Raw genomic sequence first — 21,252 nt, 5'->3', positions numbered from 1 at the left:
CAGTGATGAGATGTTCATAGTAAGTAATGAGTGTTTCACACCATTGTGGGTCAATTTTAGCTTGTTTTACTTAAGTTTCAAAAAGTCCTACTGATGACAGCAATTTCAAAACCCTCGGAAACTGTTTTGTGTGGTCATGCAAGAGTTATTATGGCTGAACATTTGGAAGTTCCTGTAGAGCTGAAACAACCATCTAGTGCCTAGATTCAGTTTCTTGGTCACAGAGTTGTGAAATGTTTCTCCCAGCACATCTCCTGGCACCATATTTAATTTAAAGAAGTGGAATTAACCAAGTACCGATCGCAGAGTGGCAGTCTGATGTCATATTGCTCTTTACGGTGGATGTTTCTCACAGAATCAAATAAACATGGCTTTTCTCTTCAAACAAAAGTTCTATTTTTTTGTCCAACCAGAATACATGTTCCAAAAGAGATGCGATTTGTCTAAATGCTTTGAAACCTGCATCTCTGTGCTTCCTTTCCAGCAGAAGCATTTTGAAGGAGAAGTGGAGATGGTTTTGGTGCAGATCATATATTGCTGTTTTTTGCTTTCCAGATTGTCCTGCAACTATTTTCAAGTCACTGCCAGCTTCTCTTTTACTCTTTTCATTATTCTGAGAGCTCATTGTGAAATTGTGATTGGTGGGCCAATTCCAAATGGATTAGCTGTGGGTTTTTCCATGAAGTCCAGGATATTTATGTGTTTATGATGGCTCTGTAGCTTGTTTCAGTTAAGTGTTGATTAATAACAGTGTTGTAAATCAGTGGTGGACAAAATACACAAACTGTGTAGTTGAGTTAATGTAGAGACACTTGATAAAATGTGACTCCAGTGAAAGTAAGTGTCTATTTATTTTTAACTTCAATTAAAAGTACAAACGTTTTTGCCTTTAAATGTACTTAAGTATCCAAAGTACTATGATTTATTATATTTTTAACACAAGACTCTTTACTTAATCAACTCTGTTTATGTGAAAAGACTTGAATGTGACTCTCAGCACACTGATCTATTAATAGAATGATATTAATGACTCAAACACTGATTTCTATTACAATTATCATGAACACAAAATCTTAACTACCTAAAAAATATTAATAATGAGGTCACGTTTGTTGTGGCGAGTTCGAATCAGTTGATTCTTCCATCATTTATTCCTCTTAAAATGTTCTGCTTGCTGTTAGACTGATGCTAGACTGTGTGTTCGTATAAATTAGATACACCAAGTGACAATCAAAACAAGTAAAAAACAGAGCGTGAATGAACAACCATGGAAAGAAACCCATGAGATGGGAAAATTAGACTTCACCCATAATCCTGACACTGAGACACACAACCCATGGCATGATGGTTGTTATATCAGCAGGTGCTCAGTGTAAACAGCTGCTATAACCTAAACTTTAAACCACAAGACGAATGCTTTCATTATTTAAGTCAGACATCGCAATTCTGCTTACATATAGTTTGACTACTGAAACAGGCAAGAATGATGAAATCTACTCACTTGTGTTTCATCACACTTTGAGGGCTTTTGCTGAAAGACTGAGCTAACAAGAAATCATATATTAACAGCTTCATAAAAGGAGCATTTCCTTTTAGCAAATAAGGAAAGTGGGTGTATTTTATAGAAGGCCTAGAAGCTAATAAGCAAACGTAAGCCTTTTCCTGAGGGGGAAAACTATGACAAGCCATTTTTATTTCTTGACAGAGGGCAGTAGATAGACATGGTGTATAAAAAAGGTGTTAATAGGTCTCAGAGGGTTTTTTTTAACAACAATTATGCTGACAGCAGTTATAAAAAGTCTTTCACTATGTGCGTGGCTTACCTTGGTTAGCACATTAATAGGAATCTGGAGTCCTTAAAGGGGAACAGTGGTTGGGGTTCTATTTTCTGAACATTATGAAAAAGGAACAAGATGATCCTTTCATGCTGTATGCATTTTCATTTTAAATTAGAAATTTTAAATCTAAAATTTTTTTCTTTGTAGCTTTTGATTTTTTTTTTTTTTGAGTCTTAGATTATGATTACTGGGTACAGCTATAGTCACACATTTGTTAGTTTGACTCTGTTCATCATCAAAGGTGATTTTTGTCTTTGAATTTGGATTCATAAATATTTGATTCCTACACTGTGTGATGAAACGAGTAGAACACGTCGACTCAATATAAATACACTGTACAATATATAGAAGAAAGATGTTTGCTTGTTTTCCATACAATTACAACTTTATTTCATAAAGAATACTGCTATTTATAAACTATTACTACTGCTGAGGCAGGCAGAATCAGTCCTTAGTTCCTTCCCCCTTACATATTTTACCGTCTCGGGTAAAACCTTTGGGACCTGAAGCCCATAAGGGAACTTCTCAATTGTTCATGTTGCATCAGATTACATACCACATGTCATGCTGTTCGGTGCTCTTACAACGCAAGTGACATTTAAAGGTGGCAAGAGCACAGAAGGCTGTAATAAACTGCTCAAAATCCTGAGCTGAAACGAGAGCGGACAGAAACCTCATTCTGAGCTGTTCTCTTCTAAATGTTTTCAGGTAATTATGGTGTTTTAAATTACGTAAATCTTCAGGACACCAAACTGAACTTTTGCTATGTTTCCACACGGACGGTTTTAATTGGCAGATGTGTATCATGATAGATGTTAGTGTTTTTTTTAATCCGAGTAAAGAAAGTATGTAGTGAATAAAAGGTTTCGAAGGTTTGAAGATTTTAATTTCACCCTTTTATATTTTTTTAATAAGATTTGTCGAACAGAAATGCACGCTGCATCAATCGCGTGTTACCCAAATTTGTGCTGTTAAATTTAATGTGTTTTGACAGCGCTAATTTAAAATAGTTTAACTATATTAAGCACCATTAAAAAGCAAATAATGCACACACAATTGCAGAAAATATATTTATGATAAGTCTTATTGGGTCACATTTCATTGTGCTTGTTTTTCCCCCAAACTCACTATTTGGTTAAGGAATTCGCTGTCTAACTGTCTAATTTTAGGGTAAAAGTTGAAGATTAACAATGAACCATTAGAATACATTTATTTGAGCAATCTTTTATGTAATTTTTTTTTTTTTTTTAATGCACTAAGTGCATACTGGATCATAATACTACACTTCCACATTCCATTTTTATTGCTGTGTGTTTAGGTATTTGTTTTTGTAATGCCTCTGCCCTGTTATTGTTTTCATGCGTCAATAAATTTCCAGGTGTATACACTTCCTTTATGTGTGCATTTATACTATACATATACATTCAGTTTCTGCAAATCTTTACATTCAGTTTTGCTGCTTTATTTGGAGTTTTTTTTATGTTCTATGACTTCCTGGTTTTGATCTTTCTAATGTCTTTTTGCTTATATTCTTGTACTGCCTTGTTTCGCACTGTTTGATCACCACCTTACCGTTTCCATCAGCTTTGAATATGTAAATTAAATAAACTAATCCCTATTATTTTACTTTAAACAGACAGTTTATGTATCAAGAAAAAACAAGAAAACTAACTGAAATAAATATATAATACAATTTGAAAATGAAATTTGAAGTTGTGTTTTAATTTTCTGTAGCAGCAGCTCACCAAATGTGATTGATTTTAATTCACTATAATAATAAGTTTAGTTCATTATAGTTTTCTTTAGCAATCACTAAATCACTAGGACTTGCATGGAAGACACACCATGTAATCTGAGCCTAATTAAAAATGCTTTAAAAATGTGCCATTATTGAATAAACTAAAGATGCATAATCACTGATATGGTGAGTTTCAAATGTCTTCTGCACTTTATACGGTGTCATTTTTCAAGAAGGATAAGGAAAAAAATCCATCTACACTTTATTTATGGTTGCAATACACAAAGACTGTTCCTGTAACATTAAAAAAAAAGAGGGCTGCTGTTCACATGAGAGTCCTTAACGCCAATGATCGTGAACCTCTTCACCATTATTGTGTCAGAAAAAGAAGGAAAGCCAGAATCAGTGTGCCAAGTAAAGACATTGTAAGAACCTCCATAAAAAGAAGCATTGAAAGAAGCCATTGTGTAAATGGAGGATCCATTTTGCTGAACAGAGTAAAGAATAATGTTCTCTGAAACTTGTAACACCATGTGATCTGTGAAGAACAGGATCTTAAAATACTGACAGAAGTAAGACTATTTTCAGGATTTGGGAGGACAGGATCAGGAACTTCAAATAATAAAGTTCTACTTTAGAGCCAGGGAAAGGCGGGGAAGATAAGCTGTAACTGTAGAAGCTGCTGGGGCAGAAACACATTTATTTGGACATCCAGAAGATACAGGAAGAGTACATTGAAAGAATCCCCTTTCTTCTTCCTTAAAAGTAAACAAAAACTGAAACAATATACATGAAATGTATTATGTACTGAAGCAGAGGCAAATAGAAGTGTGGATTAAAACACTAACAAAATACAAAACCAACAAGAACCACAAACAAGACAAATTAACTGGACCATGAGTGAGAGCATAAACATAGGATGGCAAAAAAATGAAAACCAAAGAGTGTAAATTTATATAAATTTATAAACAACTGCTAATTACTTTTTACACAAGTCATGCGTGCAAACAAACACATGGCACAGTATTTCGGGTTTAGTGGCTGGGGAAATGTAGTCCTTGTCGATAAACCATGAAGTTGTCCTTGGACTGCTATTAATAAGGTTTGCCGCACAAAAACATTCGCTAACTGCAAACTAAGATTTTTCATAATCGCACTATAACGTGTCGCCCAGATGAGGATGGGGGGTTCCCCAGTGTGCCTGGTTCCTCTCAAGGTTTTGTTTTACTAGGAAGGAGTTTTTCTTCAACTATCACCTATGGCTTGCTCATTAAGATTTCTTTCTTTTGGCTTCTCCCGTTAGAGGTAGCCACAGCGGATCATCCGATCTAAAATCAGCAAATAACAGCAGCAGTAATTGAATACATTTTTAGTCACTGTTGTGGTTTTTAGCGAATAATTATGCATTTGTTCACCAATGCATATTTTTTAAATTTCTTTCCTAAACATGTTAGCTTACTGCATTTCTCTGTTCCATTCTCTTTTTATAGCTTTTGTCTACAACAGCAGAAACTTATCTAATGTGATTTACTGCAGCTTTACTACGTTCAAATGTTTGTTTTCAATGTTTGTATTTGAATTGGCGCATATATCATTTAATTACTATAAACAATTAAACTGATTATATCTTCTAAATGCTTATATCATCTTCTATTGTTTTTTAAACAATGTTGTATTACATTTTATTTTTTACACCTGGTTGTCAACTTGCCATCTGCAAAATACAATACAAATGTGGATTTACACAAATTACTTCACCCTGCATACTCAAATGCTGATGTTTTTTTTTTTTTAACAGAAACAACCAGCATGAGTAAATTTGTTTAAAAGGAGAAATCCCTCATGCACTCAAACAGCCACTATAAGCTTTAAAATGTCTACAGATAGTTAAACTCAATGATTTTCGCATTTAAGTACCTAAGTACACATAAATACCATGAACAAGAGTCTTAAATAGGTAAAATAAGCAAAAACGTAAAATAAAAAAAACCATACCAATGAAATAATCGTCTAAATAATCGATTATTAAAATAATCGTTAGTTGCAACCCTAACAACAAAAAACAACAAACAAAAAGCATCACAGTAAGAAGTGTATTTAATTAATTGCAAGTTTGCCTTAATAATTAAATGGGGTTTTCATGGTTTAGTTCAGTAAGACATAAAGATATGTATTATTAATCAAACTGTGCTGCATAACCCTGTGATGATGCAGATATTTATCGTTGTAATTTGAATGCAAAATGCTTGTAAATTCATTAGAAATATTTCCCGTTATCTCAAATTAATATCAATGAGTGGTTTTTGCATAAATTATACACAAGACATTATTAATAAGATTTTTACACAAATGTATGCACATTGTTTGATGAAAATGCAACATGGCGCATAACCCTACGGTTGCACAATGTTAAATGGATTCATTATCAACACCATGAAAATATTTTACATTTTTCATTAAATATTGGTCAAAATGCCACTTTTGCAGTTTTTTCTACTTGACCCTGAAATGCTTGTTTTCTGCTTTGTAACTTTTATAGGCTTCTGGATAATTACAATCTTTAAATGCAATTTTTTTTAATGGAAAAATTAATCAATGATTTTTAGAGGTAATATGAGTGACACAATAACATTTCTGGCCACAAGAGGTCTCAATTAGTCCTTAAGCAAATCAGCAGGATGGACGGTTTAATATTCACTGAACAGAACATTACAAGTGTCTTGCCATGGGCGAAGACATGTAGTTTGTATTCCTGGATTAACGCATGGGTTTGAAAATATCTTTCAGGTTGCAATTCACATTGAGAAGATAAAAGGCTATAGATGACCTGACAAAAATAATAAATAAAATAAATAAATGCCCTAGAAATTTCTATAGCAATCGATTCATAAACAAACAGAAGTGAAATGCATAATTGCTGTAAACCAGCTGTTTTATCTGCATACCAGATGCAACTATGAGATCCGTGGCATGTGGACTCATACAAACTCATATACAACTCATACAAAGAGGACTACCATATCTAAACAAAACAGTCTGTGCAGGCGCTTCTACTGTCCCTCATGCATTTTACACAGTTATAACAAAAATACTAAACAAAAAACAGCTGTACAGAAATCTGAATTCAGATTTAGATCTATCATTACTTAGTCAGAGATGACAAAGATAAGAAAGAAAAAAAACTTTCTTTTGAGAAAGAAATCCTTCAGTTTAAAAATGAAACCGTTTTGCACCAGATCTTTATATCTTTATATAATAGATTATATTCCAACTCTTAATGCAGACAGGGATTACAATGCGAACTGTATCTTTTATACCCACTCCCTGGTTTAGTTTTTCCCCCCAATGTCTCTCAAAACAGACTGCAGAGCTCATACCAAAACCAAGAACTGTAAACCAATCCAGGTAATAACAAAATAAATGGCACAGTGACGAACCTTATTGGCAGTGTCCAAACTTCTGACAAACCTGTACTCAGTCTCAGAGTTCTACTAATTAGATCCTGTCATTACATAAGATACAATAAAATTACTTTTTTAATGCACGTTTACACACGATCACCTTCTAATTAGTCAATATATATAAGTATGGAACTTATAATGGTGATGCAATCAGGTGACCTTGAATGAGCTTGAAAATATCATAAGTTGAGACATGGCCTAGCCTACCCAGAAGTCTTAAAGAATGGTGATCGGTATGGGGTAGTACATCATTTCATCAATGCAGCAACCCCAGATCATGGCCCTGCCTCCACAGGCATGTACGGTAGGGACTGGGCATGATTAGTGCATCAGCTCATCCGCCTCTCGTCTTACCCTGATGCGCCCATCACTCTGGAACAGGGTAAATCTGGACTCATCAGACCACATGATCTTTCTTTGCTCCTGACTCAAATCTTTATGCTCCCTATTGAAGTTTTTTTTCCCCTGATTATTCTCACTAAGAGGTATACTGAAGGCTACACAGCTGTTTAGTCCCTTGAGTTCCCTTTAACTGTGTGTGTGGAAATGTTCTTACTTTCACTATTAAACACAGCCGTAATTCTACTGGTTGTTTTACGATTTAATTTCACCAAACGTTTAAGTGATCGTCGATCACGATCGTTCCAGATTTTTTTTCTGACCTCATTTTTTCCTCAAGATTATGGTTCCCCACAATCCTTCCATTTTTTAATAATGCATTTGGACATTTCTTAACCTAATTTTAGCAAATCTCCTTAGATGTTTTCTTTGCTTGATGCAGGCCAATAATTTGACCCTTCTGAAACACTAACATCTTTTCCACAACCACAGGATGTGTCTTCCGACATGGTTGCTTAAGAAATGAGAAGCTTCTCACTGCATCAGTTTGGGTTAAATAACTTGTTGAAAGCTGAAACAGTCATTGATGCAGTAATTATCCAATGGGAGGCTCTTACATATTGGCCTAGTTAAATCCAAGTAGCTAATCAATAACATTGATAACATTGATAATAAAATCCGTGGTCAGCGAATGCCATTATCAATTAGATGGGCTGCAAGAGTTACGGATTAGCATGACGACAAGTTAACACAGCCACTTCCAAAAATGGCACACAGTACAGGGTCAACTGGCAGCAGTGTGCATCCCAAATCATTTTATATTAAACACAACAAAGAAATCTGTACCTGGAAGTGATGCAAAGCGGAGTTTGTGTGGGCTGAAGGAACCACAGTGATGCATTAGCACATGAAAAGAAAACACAATGGTGTCACGGGTGAAGGAGAAACATCAGCACAGTAAGAAAAAAAACTCATGTAAAATCATGTAAAAATGGTGTAGTTTAGTAAAGAGCTATTGTGTAAACCATTTGTTTGCTAACTACAGGACAGTTGCACTGGATTTGTTCTAGCGTGACTCGCGAGCATCAGGTTGCGCAATCATAGTAATAGATTCATGTGCGAACAAACACTAAATCCAAAATCAGCAAATAAACAATTGCATTTTTACTTAATGTTGTGGTTTTCAGCAAATGGTTATGTTTTTTTTTTTTAATCAAGCCTGTTAGTTTGCTGCATTTCTCCGTTCCGTTCTCTTTTTATAGCATTTGTAGGCTAAAACAGTATTAACAAAATCATATATATATTTCACACACAGACACACATATACATGCATACACAAACACTCAAACATTTTCTTAAATTATAAGTTTATCCCACTTAACAGAGACAATATGAAAACATTATTGCACCATGATTTCATCTGTTTTTATCTACAATCTTAATATTGTGACAAATTCAAACAGAAGTCAGACCTAATAATAATGCATTTAAATGTCCAATTAAGTCAGGATGTGAGCACTCTTGGTTTATTTTCTTTTGTTCTTGCAGCCAACTTCACAACAAATTATAAAACTGCTTCCAAGCATTTACTGACTGGTTTTTACTTTTATTATTATTTGTAGTAATAATAGTAGTGGTATTAATCATATAGGTATGGTTAATGAAGCTTAAATCTGTCCTAATCTCATTTTTTCTGCATTTAGATTATTGCACAATTCCAATTACAAAATATTATATTTAATAAAGGTAAGTAAAGAAAGAGGGAGGATCTATTGTATGAGCTTTAAGTGAAATCGCCACCATGACAGACATCCTGGCAAAGTGGAAGGTAGTACTTTGTTAAGGAAGATAATGGTGGTGTTATAATAAGGTGCATATTGTAATTTGTGAGTGTCGAGAGCAGAAGAATACAAACCATGCCAATTCTATGTGAGCCAAACAAGAAATGTTAAATTTATGTCAAGGAAAATGTTGCATTTTACAGACTTTTGTCCAAACAACCACATAACCAGACATGTTCATGTGATCAAATAGTCCTCATCAAAATGGCAGTCTTGTGTTCTCAGAGTTGCAAACAAGGTTTTAAAACAGAGGGCAACACTACCAAGACCTTGCAGTAGCTTTGGAGAATGTTGATAGCAGGAATGGAAGAGCCAAACTGTAAGCCAGCAGCTGATGGCCCACCTCTGCTGACCTGTTAACTACAGGGTATTGTGGTTCAGGATAAAAAAAAAAAAAATATATATATATATATATATATATATATATATATATATATATATATATATATATATATATATATATATATATCGCCTGATGATATCACTTCCTAGTCAAACCATCAGCCAACAAAACAGATAACAGAAATGTAAGCAATGCAAAGAAAGCTGTGATTAAAATGGAAGCAATTTCACCAAAAACTGTTCTGAATGCTGAAGAGAGATTTGGCAGAGATGACCGCTTACCTACATCAGAACAACATAATTACATATCAGTTCAGAAAGCTTATAGAACAGATTTTTCTGAATGCTCAGAATGCACAATAATATTTCTGTTTTGAACAGCAAAAACATCTGTTTCCGACCGAAAAATAGAAAGTGAATAGTGAACACAGTTTCAAGAACGATTGGCATACGCAGGATTCTTCTTTTGGTGTTCAGTGAAGGGCTGCTACCTGCCTGATACGCAAGGAAAAAGTCACTGTTCTAAAGGAATTCAATCGCAATTATTCCTTAAATAAACATGGAGAACAGAAAGTACCAGAAAGTCTAAAGGACAAAACTAATCACACAGCTCATGAAATGTATTTAATTACATCAGTTCCAGTGGGTTTACAGCACCATCAGTGCTAGACCTTATTAGAAGAGACTGAGTCAACATATGGTAATGAACTTTACTTTGCTGAGGTGTGCTGGCTCACTAGGAGAAATGTCCTGAAGATTGAATCTAAGGAATGGAAGTTCCTGAATTTGATCATTCAAAATGGGTCTGTGGATTCCTAGTGGATATAGCAAAGAAGGTGAACATCCTTCACCTGAAGCTCCAAGGCTCCAATCAGTAAATCACAGAAGCTTATAAAAGTGTGATAGTCTACCCCGCAAAACAAATAATGTGGGAAAACTCAGCTAGGTAGAAAAATAAATAAACAAAGCTTTCATACCATTTTATAGCTTGTGGAGAAGGGCACAGAATTAGGTGGTGGTGCATATGCATCTGCTACTGCAATATGATCTGTGAACTGTTGACTTCAAAGTACACGGTGACACATTCCAGCTGTTCACACACTCTTTCTCAGCTGATTTGAAAAGTGTCCCAAGTGTGCTGCAAATGGAACTTATTGACTTGAGCTAAGAAATTACTGGACATTTTCAGAGTGAATTCCCTCCATCATGCCCAGAGAAGGGTTCAGTCAGGTAATGTGCCTTAGAGGCACATATCTACGTGAGAACTTTTCTCAACTACAAACTTTAATAGATGCAAGTACAGGTCCAGACTTAGTGGTGCCCATCATAAAGCTACACTCAGAATTCAACAATGAGCTCCATTGAGGAAAATGTGGATTTGCTGTGTGTATAGAAGTGCTGCCAGGTGTCTGGCAAGAAATAGAATAAAAAACTAATGAATCTTGTCTTGAGAACATTTGTACTTTAAGTTAGTTAACATGAAATAAAGAAAACAAAAGATTTGAACTCCTAAAAACTAAAGAGAAACAATTTAAATACTGTAGATTTTCTGAAATGTTGTGCTTTCTCGTGGTACCTTTAGAGGATTGAAGTGGCCCTACCTATAAGATGATGCTAACAGCAATGATCCCATGCAATTCGATTTGGAGACCGAACAATGCATGTCTCTAAAGCTCAAATCCAAATAAAGAGGAAAACATTAAATGCCTTGTAAGCCAAGACATGAAACTACTTCCTGGAAATTTTAAGCTTATCATTGCCCCCTCACACCATCTGACAATCTGTAAAGGCAGTATCACCAAGGTTAAGAAGCTGAAAAGCACCTGTTCATATATTTAAAAAATGGCTTAAACCTCAGTGTTGTCCTAGAAATAAGGGCATTTAATAAAGAGTATTTAAGGGCTCTGATTCCATTGACATGGCCCTAAAAGTCTCAAGAACACCATTAGGCACAAGCAGACCTGTTTTACAAAAGGCAACATCCAACCAGAGAACACTTGAAATTGAGCAGGTGAAAATGTATTAGGAGTCAATTTAGGTTAAGGTGTACAATGTGTATTTATCCCTGATGAGCAGCCGTGGTGACTGTGGCAAGGAAAAACTCCCTTAGATGTTATGAGGAAGAAACCTTGAGAGGAACCAGACTCAAAAGGAGAACCTATCCTCATTTGGGTGACATCAAGAGTGTGATTATAGTCTTTAAACAATACAGAATGTATTGGAGAGTGAGAACTAACATGAGCACTGGAATGTAAGATTATGAGTAATGTAATTTGTAGTCATATCCGTCTTTTCCCAGACCAACTTAAAGCCACTTGTGGGTGAAAATCTTAAGCCACAGAGAAAAAAATTGAATAGTTGCTCTCTGGTTTACAAGTGCAAATGCAATGCTGTACTTTATTCACATGGAATCAGGAAAAAACAGATCCTATTGATTTCATTTACATTTTTTTGTTCAGCCATGGTTTAATCATAAAGTATGAAACTGAGGTCGTGTGGAAAAGGAAGAAATTAAATGAAAGGCAGAGTCTTTGAAAGCTATGGAGGTGAGAGGGCACTTACTGAAATGATTTTTTTTCTATGCTCTATTGCAATTCAAGTGGATTTTTTTTTTTTCTGCGGGATATTGGACTTCCCTTTGCTCAGCTATCAAAACAGATCTGCTGCTCAAATGAGAGAAGAATAGGTTTTCTCTGCAAATGAAGAAGATGAAATAATTCCAGACATGCCATTTTTTGGTGCTGCAGAATGGATTACATGAAAGTTATTTTCCAAAGAAAGAAAATCATCCTTTGTTCAAGAATGCTGCTCTTTATTCATGGTTGTGCATGTTAAAGCCCCAACCTTTATTTGTCTCATTTATTATTTAAAGGAATAATGAAATCCAGCATGGAGGTAATGAAGATGCTGATGCAAATAACAAACCAACTCACCTTAACATAATTCAAAGCAGCTGTGCTGAGGTACAGAGTAGAAACAGCTTGGGAGATTGACATAGTCTGTAAATTACTGGCTGGCGTTAATGCTGATGGCAATATTAGCATGAAAGATGTACAAGACGAAGAGGTGTTAGAGCTGGACAGACTAAACGGCTAAAGTGCTGCTCATGTAGGAAGAAATGAAGCGAGGGAAAAATGCTACTACACCGATGACAGCATGTTGAGTGAAAGTCGACATGCTGATGAAATTGCGAGTCTTGGTTTTGCAATGAAAGTTGTTGCCACCATGCCCATGCATCCAGAGCCCTCTGTCCTGTTTCTGAGCTTGAGATACTGTCTGAGTAAGTGTGGGTTTCCTCTATGTTCACAACCTGCAGGCTTTCCTCCCACATCCAACAACAAGCACCGGACTAAACTGGCTATTTTAAATTACCCTCATGTGTGAAATATTTAGGACAAAGTAGGAGAATAGGAAATATTCCCACCTTTAGCCAAGTTTTCCAGGCCTGGGACAAAGCTCTTACTAAATATGAAAGAATACTGATGAGCAATTATAAAGAAATCTTCATTACCTTATTTTAAATATAAAATAATTATGTCATTCAAGGTTTCATTTTGTACAATTTTGGCCCAGTAATATCGCTAGAAGTTAGCTTATGATTGTATTTGTATAATATAGAAATTGTGTTAGTAATTATAGTAGTACGAGGGTGTGCATGTGTTTGCATCGGTGCATTCAGTCTGCACTGTGTGTGTAGGGTGTTAAAGGGAGGGAGAGAGGGAGAGAGAGAGAGGAGGGGGGGGAGAGGGAGGGGAAAGAGAGAGGGAGAGAGAAAGGAGTAAGTGAGAGAACCAGAGACAACATTTGAACAGGAGGAAAAGAGACAGGGAGAGAGTGAAGGTAGTGAGAAAAGCAGATAAAGAAAGATAACGTCTGAAAAGGAGGGGAGAGAGGAGAGAGAGAGAGAGAGAGAGAGAGAGAGAGAGAGAGAGAGAGAGAGAAGAGGAAAGACTGACCTGATGGATTGTGCGAAGTCACAGTCATTTAGACGCATGGAGGAAGATGGAAATACAACAAGCAGGCAGTGACGGAGTCTGACGGAGATCCATTGAACTAAAGGACAGAAAATATATATTTTACAAGTAAATATAAAATATATATATATATATAAATCAGCTTGGCAGCAAGATTCAACTAAAGACATTGCAACTCTTAAAAGTTCTGCATTTCTGCTCTAACTAAAGGTAAGAAGCAAAATTATATTTATAAATATATATATGTATGTGTGTGTGTGTGTGTGTGTGTGTGTGCAAGTGCATATATATATATATATATATATATATATATATATATATATATATATATATATATATATATGTGAGAGAGAGAGAGAGAGAGAGAGAGAGAGAGAGTATAGACAAAATTAATTGAATTTAGTGAATATATGTGAAAGTGGCACATTCTAGGTATCACAATATAAGTTTATTTGTATTAAAATACTTTTGAAGGAATAAAAGAAAAATACCTGACAAAAGAATAAAAAAATTATATATATGTGTGTGTGTGTAAATATTATATATATATATATATATATATATATATATATATATATATATATATATATATATAAATAAAACTTTATATATTCAATATATTGTATTTGGGGGCAGGGCATCATTTCTGTTCCTGAGGTAAATTTTCACTAATTCACACATTTTTTGAGATATTCGATGAAATATGCTAATTTTTAATGCAAACATTACCAACGTATAAGAAAATTTACATTTAATTCAGTTTTGTTAGTTTTCTTATTTTAATTAATCATCAAAAAACCGTTAGCATTATGCTAATTTCCATTTCCCCATACCAACAAACTTTTATTTTTTTACTTCCAATTTAAGAATGATCTGTGTGATGATTTACTGATAAATATATAAAACATTTTCTTATATATAGACAAGTATATTCGGGCAAAAATACCTCAAGTTTTATGCCGAAGACGGAAAAGTAGCGAGCGCTGCTACCATCCTCACAGCAGACTCCATAAAGCGACTTCGAGAATGTTGCACGCGCTCTGTTTCGCGCTTAAAAAATGCGTTTCACAAGACGGACCGTTCCATTTCAGGGTGGTTTAATGGGGTTACGAGCGGAAAGAACTTTGCGATAACGGTGACGAAATATCTACGAAGTGGTCTTTACTGGTGTATAATAAAGTGCAAAAAAAGGGAAAAAAAGCACATTAGTGTATCTCGTTACATAATATGCAACAATTAAATATATGGAGCTGAATAAAAATGTTGGCCGTTGGAGACAATGGTTCAGCCCAGATGAATTTTGAAATCAAAATGGAGCTCAGTTTCAATAGAAGGTGAATAGAGTTGAGTTTCAAGGTTTGTGAGAAGTAGTCATGGGAAGATCAGTTAATTTTATTAACTTGGTTCTTTGAATTTTCTTAATCAACAAAAAACATTTTTTTTGTCATTTTGTTCCTTTGATCAGAAATAAAACAAAATGTTACATTTCCAATAAGCAAATCCCCAAAATGAGCACAATACAATCACACTATAATCACACTATAATCACAAATCACACTACATCACACTATAAACACACTACATCACACTATAATCACACTACATAACACTACATCACACTACATAACACTACATCACACTGTAGTCACACTACATCACACTATAATCACACTATAGTCACACTACATCACACTATAATCACACTACATAACACTACATCACACTATAGTCACACTACATCACACTATAATCACACTACATAACACTACATCACACTATAGTCACACTACATCACACTATAATCACACTACATAACACTACATCACACTATAATCACACTACATAACACTACATCACACTATAGTCACACTACATAACACTACATCACACTATAGTCACACTACATCACACTATAATCACACTACATAACACGACATCACACTATAATCACACTACATAACACTACATCACACTATAGTCACACTACATAACACTACATCACACTATAATCACACTATAATCACACACTACATCACACTATAAACACAATACAATCACACTACATTCACAATTCAATCACACTACATCACACTATAATCACACTATAATCACACACTATATATATATATATATATATATATATATATATATATATATATACACACTATATAAACTATATATCCTGCACTTGCTGTTATTGCACTCTGGTTAGACCCAAACTGCATGTGTACTTGTACATGTGTAATGACAATAAAGTTGAATCTAATCTAATCTAATATAGTCACACTTCATCACACATCACACATCACTATAATCACACTACATCACACTATAAACACAAATCACACATCACACTATAAACACAATACAATCACAATTTAATCACACTACATCACACTGTAATCACACTACATCACACAATAATTACACTACATCACACTGTAATCACACTACATTACACTGTAATCACAGTACATCACACATCACACTGTAATCACACTACATCACACTACATAACACTACATCACACTATAATCACAATACAATCACACTATAATCACTATAATCACACACATCACACTATAATCACACTACATCACACATCACACTATAATCACACTACATCACACTACATCACACAACACAATATAATCACACTACACACTATAATCACAATACAATCACAATTTAATCACACTACATCACACTATAATCACACTACATCACACTATAATCACACTACATCACACTATAAACACAATACAATCACACTACATCACACTATAAACACAATACAATCACAATTTAATCACACTACATCACACTATAATCACACAATCACACTATAATCACACTACATCACACATCACACTATAATCACACTACATCACACTATAAACACAATACAATCACACTACATCACATTATAATCACAATAAAATCACACTACATCACACTATAAACACAATACAATCACAATTTAATCACACTACATCACACACTATAATCACACTACATCACACTATAATCACACTACATCACACTATAATCACACACTATAATCACACTACATCACACTATAATCACACTACATCACACTATAAACGCAATACAATCACACTACATCACACTATAAACACAATACAATCACACTACATCACACTATAAACACAATACAATCACAATTCAATCACACTACATTACACTATAATCACACATCACACTATAATCACACTACATTACACATCACACTATAATCACTACATCACACACATCACACTATAATCACACATCACACTATAATCACACACATCACACACACTATAATCACACATCACACTACATCACACATCACACTATAATCACACATCACACTATTATCACACATCACACTATAATCACACATCACACTATAATCACACATCACACTACATCACACATCACACTATTATCACACATCACACTATAATCACACTCCATTACACATTACACTATACTCACACATCACACTATAATCACTACATCACACACATCACACACTATAATCACATCACACTATTATCACACATCACACTATAATCACACTACATCACACATCACACTATAATCACACTACATCACACTACATCACACTATAATCACTACATCACACATCACACTATAATCACACTACATCACACATCACACTATAATCACACTACATCACACTATAATCACACATCACACTATAATCACACTACATCACACATCACACTATAATCACACTACATCACACTATAATCACACACTATAATCACACTACATCACACATCACACTATAATCACACTACATCACACTATAATCACACATCACACATCACACTATAATCACAGATCACACTATAATCACACATCACACTATAATCACAGATCACACTATAATCACACTACATCACACTATAGTCACACTGCATCAAACTATAATCACACTACATCACACAACACAATATAATCACATATAAGTCCAATACATTACTACTGACTAATCCAAGTGAAAAATATTAAAGCCCAGCAGAAAAATACCAAAGCTCTACAAAAAACATTTTTTCAGTCTATGTTTTACATAAATAATGTTTTCACACTCACCAATGAGAGAGAAAACATACGACTAACCACAGAGCACTCATGATGGTCAGCCTTTTGCACTTTTACCACTGATGGCAAAGAGTGCACACTGCAGATAATCATGCATATACACACTGGTGAATTAAAAATTTAAAGCTCTTTGCTATTGTAGTTCAACTCTATAGTTTAATTTTAGCAACAAGAAAGCTGATTTGCTGTTAAAAGTGGAATGCTACATCAGCCACCCCCTGATAGAAGTACCTATGGCAACCATTAAAAGTAACGCTTACTGGGGAAATAATAGTATGGCAACCAGCGAATTTTGCAATAATTAAAACTGATACACAAAATGTTAAATTGTAAAATTAATACATTCAGCAGCTGGTGTAATCACCCTTACCCACAAAATAGTGTTGCCATTTCAGTCCTCAGTCCTCCTTTCATTCCTGACCTTGGTCTCCTTTGGGATCTTGGACTTACTTCCACTGAATAAATCATGCTGGGAGGTAAACTTTCTATGCAAATTAGCAAATATGTAAATAAGTAAGAGTGTAAACAAATAAGTAAGATTTGCTGCCTTAAACCGGCTTTATACTTTTACATTTTTGGCCTGATTTTGCTGTTGCAGACAAAAAATCGCACAACGGTAAAAACTTCTTTGTTTATAGGATCCAGGTGGCATTGTGACAACCAAAATGTTGTGTTAGAAAGTTTTGAATAAAATCTCAACACTGCCACAGTGCATATCTAAAATCACATCAATTGGATGTCAGCACAACATAGTGTCAATCTGCAAAATACGACAGCGATGAGGGTGAAATGTAAATGAAATAAATGAAAAAAATAAGCTAGTTCTGCTTTTACTATACGACATTGTGTGGTGGGGTGAAGTAAACAAACCATGTAGTTAAGTTAAAGTAGAGATGCACTCAATAAAATATGACTCCAGTAAAAGTAAAAGTGCTCCATTTAAATTGAGTAAAAGTACAAAAAGTATTCGCCTTCAAACATACTTAAGACTGATTTCACAAAATATAGTTGAGTAAAAAGTATTATATATGACTTTGAAATATAGTCAAGTTACAGTAAAAGTCTCACTAAATGATAAAACTACTTAAGTACAGAAATGAATTACATTTACTTCATTACTGTCCATCACTATATCATTTAATTTTCTTTCTCAAGCAAATTCTGCTCCAGCATGGCAGGTCCTTGTGCACCATATACGTAGATATGGTTTTCATGGGTTGGAGTGGAGGATGTTGAGCTTTGACCACAACCCTAATTGACACCTTTGGGGTCAATGTAAATGCTCATCAGTACCTGACTTTAATAATGCCCTTGTGTTTGAATGAGCACAAATCTCTATAAGCACACTCCAGAAGAGTGTAAGTTGTTTTAAAAGCAAATGGGGACTAACTGGAATGTTCAGAAAGCATGTTCAAAGTAATCTTCTGCTCAAGTGTCTATATAATATGTATATGTATATGTCTATCTTCAGGGAGGAATTGGTAGAATGAAGACTAAGGGCTGTCTGTGTGAAAACTTGCTTGGAAAAAAATAACACAATTGGGGTCAATTTGGAAATCAAACACAGGGATCTCTAAGGACTTCACCAGCATGGGTTGTTTTAACCCCTGTAGTTAGAGTAGACTATTGACTCTGCATGGTTTTGTTTTTTTCCCAAACCTAACAACTTGATAAAAAAAAAAAGAAAAAGAAATTGTATTCTGGGCTGTAGATGCATACGTTGCTATAGTTGCTGTTTGCTTGTCAATTATTGTTGTTCATAACAACACATTTTCTTCCACAAACCCACCTAGTGTGGAAGCAGCCTACAGGTCTAACTATAACAATCCTATAACCAGAGAAAATATGGCAAAGAAAACATAATCATTATCTACCTGGAAATAACAGTTAGGTATTTATGTAGCAGCCCATAATATTACTATAAACCCAGCATGCTGAATTACGCACAATCGCCCCGAGCCGAGTAAAAGAAATAACAATGCAACCATGTTTAAGAAGGTCTGTAAATGATACCAAACAATGTATAGTTTCTAGTTTTTAAACAACTGTTAGTGTTTAAACTAAGTCCAATTTCAAATAGTACATATTTGGTTTACAGTCTGTTTGGTATTCCTAAGCCTTGGTTTGTTTGCTCTCTCCTTCGGTGGGTTTTGTGCATTGAACTGGTTCTTAGTCACCATCCCCAGGGATTTCTGCTATGTAAAGTCTACTGTTTCTCCTGCCAGACCATTACTTTATCTTTATCTACTGAAGCCCTTATGTAGTTCCTATATGGCTATTGGGCTGCATTTATCAAGTGGATTTATTTGCAAATTGTTTTTAGGGGCATTAACATGAGAGATGCAGTGTTTGCTTTTATAAATCAATATACAAGAACACTTACTAGTGTAAACCTTAATTGATCGGTTTCATAATGCATTAATGGTTAAAAAAAACTTATATATTGATTTTGCTGTCAAGATAGATAGATAGATAGATAGATAGATAGATAGATAGATAGATAGATAGATAGATAGATAGATAGATAGATAGATAGATTCACACTATTGTAATCTGCGAAAGGCCAATGATTTTCCCAATTATTTATTTTAATTTCATTAATTCTTATTTTACATAAATACAAGAAGATCCTGGATTTAGATAGATCGATCTTTCATTGTCATTGCATAATTCAGTTGCTCAGCCCCAAAATGCAGTTAAGAATCATCCAGAAGAGCAAATACATAGTAAGGCCATAGCACTGTGCAAATAAAACACAAGGCTACAGACAATAAATATGTTTTTGAACCCTTGTACTTTGGAGGAATTGAGTATGAGTAGTAAATTACACTATGTTGTGATAAGAAAAAAAAAAACTCTCTTTATATATACTCTATAGGACCAAAAGTAATCAGACACTTTCCAGCCATGTGAGGTTCTTGTTCAAAATGTACCACAAAGTTTGAGGCACACAGTTGTATTGATTGTAAATTCTCCCTTCCCTTCAACTATGACACTTAAACCAGTTTTAACATAACACTGCTCCTGCTGATGTGCATATATACAGTATGGGAAGGTGATATCTTAGTGGTTAAGGCATTGCACTTTGGATTAAAAGGTTGTGAGTTCAAATCCCTGCACCAAGCTGCTATTCCTGGGCCACTGAGAAAAGCCCTTAACTCCATAGCTGCTCAGTTGAATGAATGAGATACTTGTAAGTTACTCTACATAAGGATGTCTGTCAAATACTGTAAATATTCTTTATTTTCTAGAGTGGCCTACTCCAGATCTTTGACCTCAATGCTATTGAACACCATTGATATAAATGTAAACATTGACTGCACCCCAGCCCTCCTCATCTTCTCACCTACATCAGTACTTGACGTTACTAACTGTCGGAATGAATCTCACACAAATCTAAACAAGCACACTCCAAAATCTAGTGGAACATCTTTCAAGATTTGAACAGAAAATAGGGACTAAATATGGAATGGGATGTCCAAAAAGCACATACCACATCTTGTGGTCAGATAAACATATATATTCTATATTATCGATTATTTGATTGTATTGTGCAGACTAAATAATTTAATAGCTTGCAATAGA

The 21,252-nt window shown here is 34.6% G+C and overlaps 1 protein-coding gene across 1 annotated transcript in view; it reads left to right on the top strand.

Moving 5' to 3' along the window:
* The first annotated feature begins 13,644 nt into the window (after positions 1-13,644).
* Positions 13,645-21,252, top strand: part of npffr1l2 (neuropeptide FF receptor 1 like 2) — a 61,311-nt gene continuing 53,703 nt past the window's right edge. The window contains exon 1 of the mRNA XM_046841378.1: positions 13,645-13,743. The gene's annotated coding sequence lies outside the window, so the exon portion shown is untranslated. The remainder of the gene's footprint in view (positions 13,744-21,252) is intronic.

This window comes from Silurus meridionalis, chromosome 27 (assembly GCF_014805685.1).
Source record: "Silurus meridionalis isolate SWU-2019-XX chromosome 27, ASM1480568v1, whole genome shotgun sequence".
Lineage (NCBI taxonomy): Eukaryota > Metazoa > Chordata > Actinopteri > Siluriformes > Siluridae > Silurus > Silurus meridionalis.
Note: the sequence above shows the minus strand (reverse complement) of the source record. Positions and strands in the feature narration are given on the sequence as shown.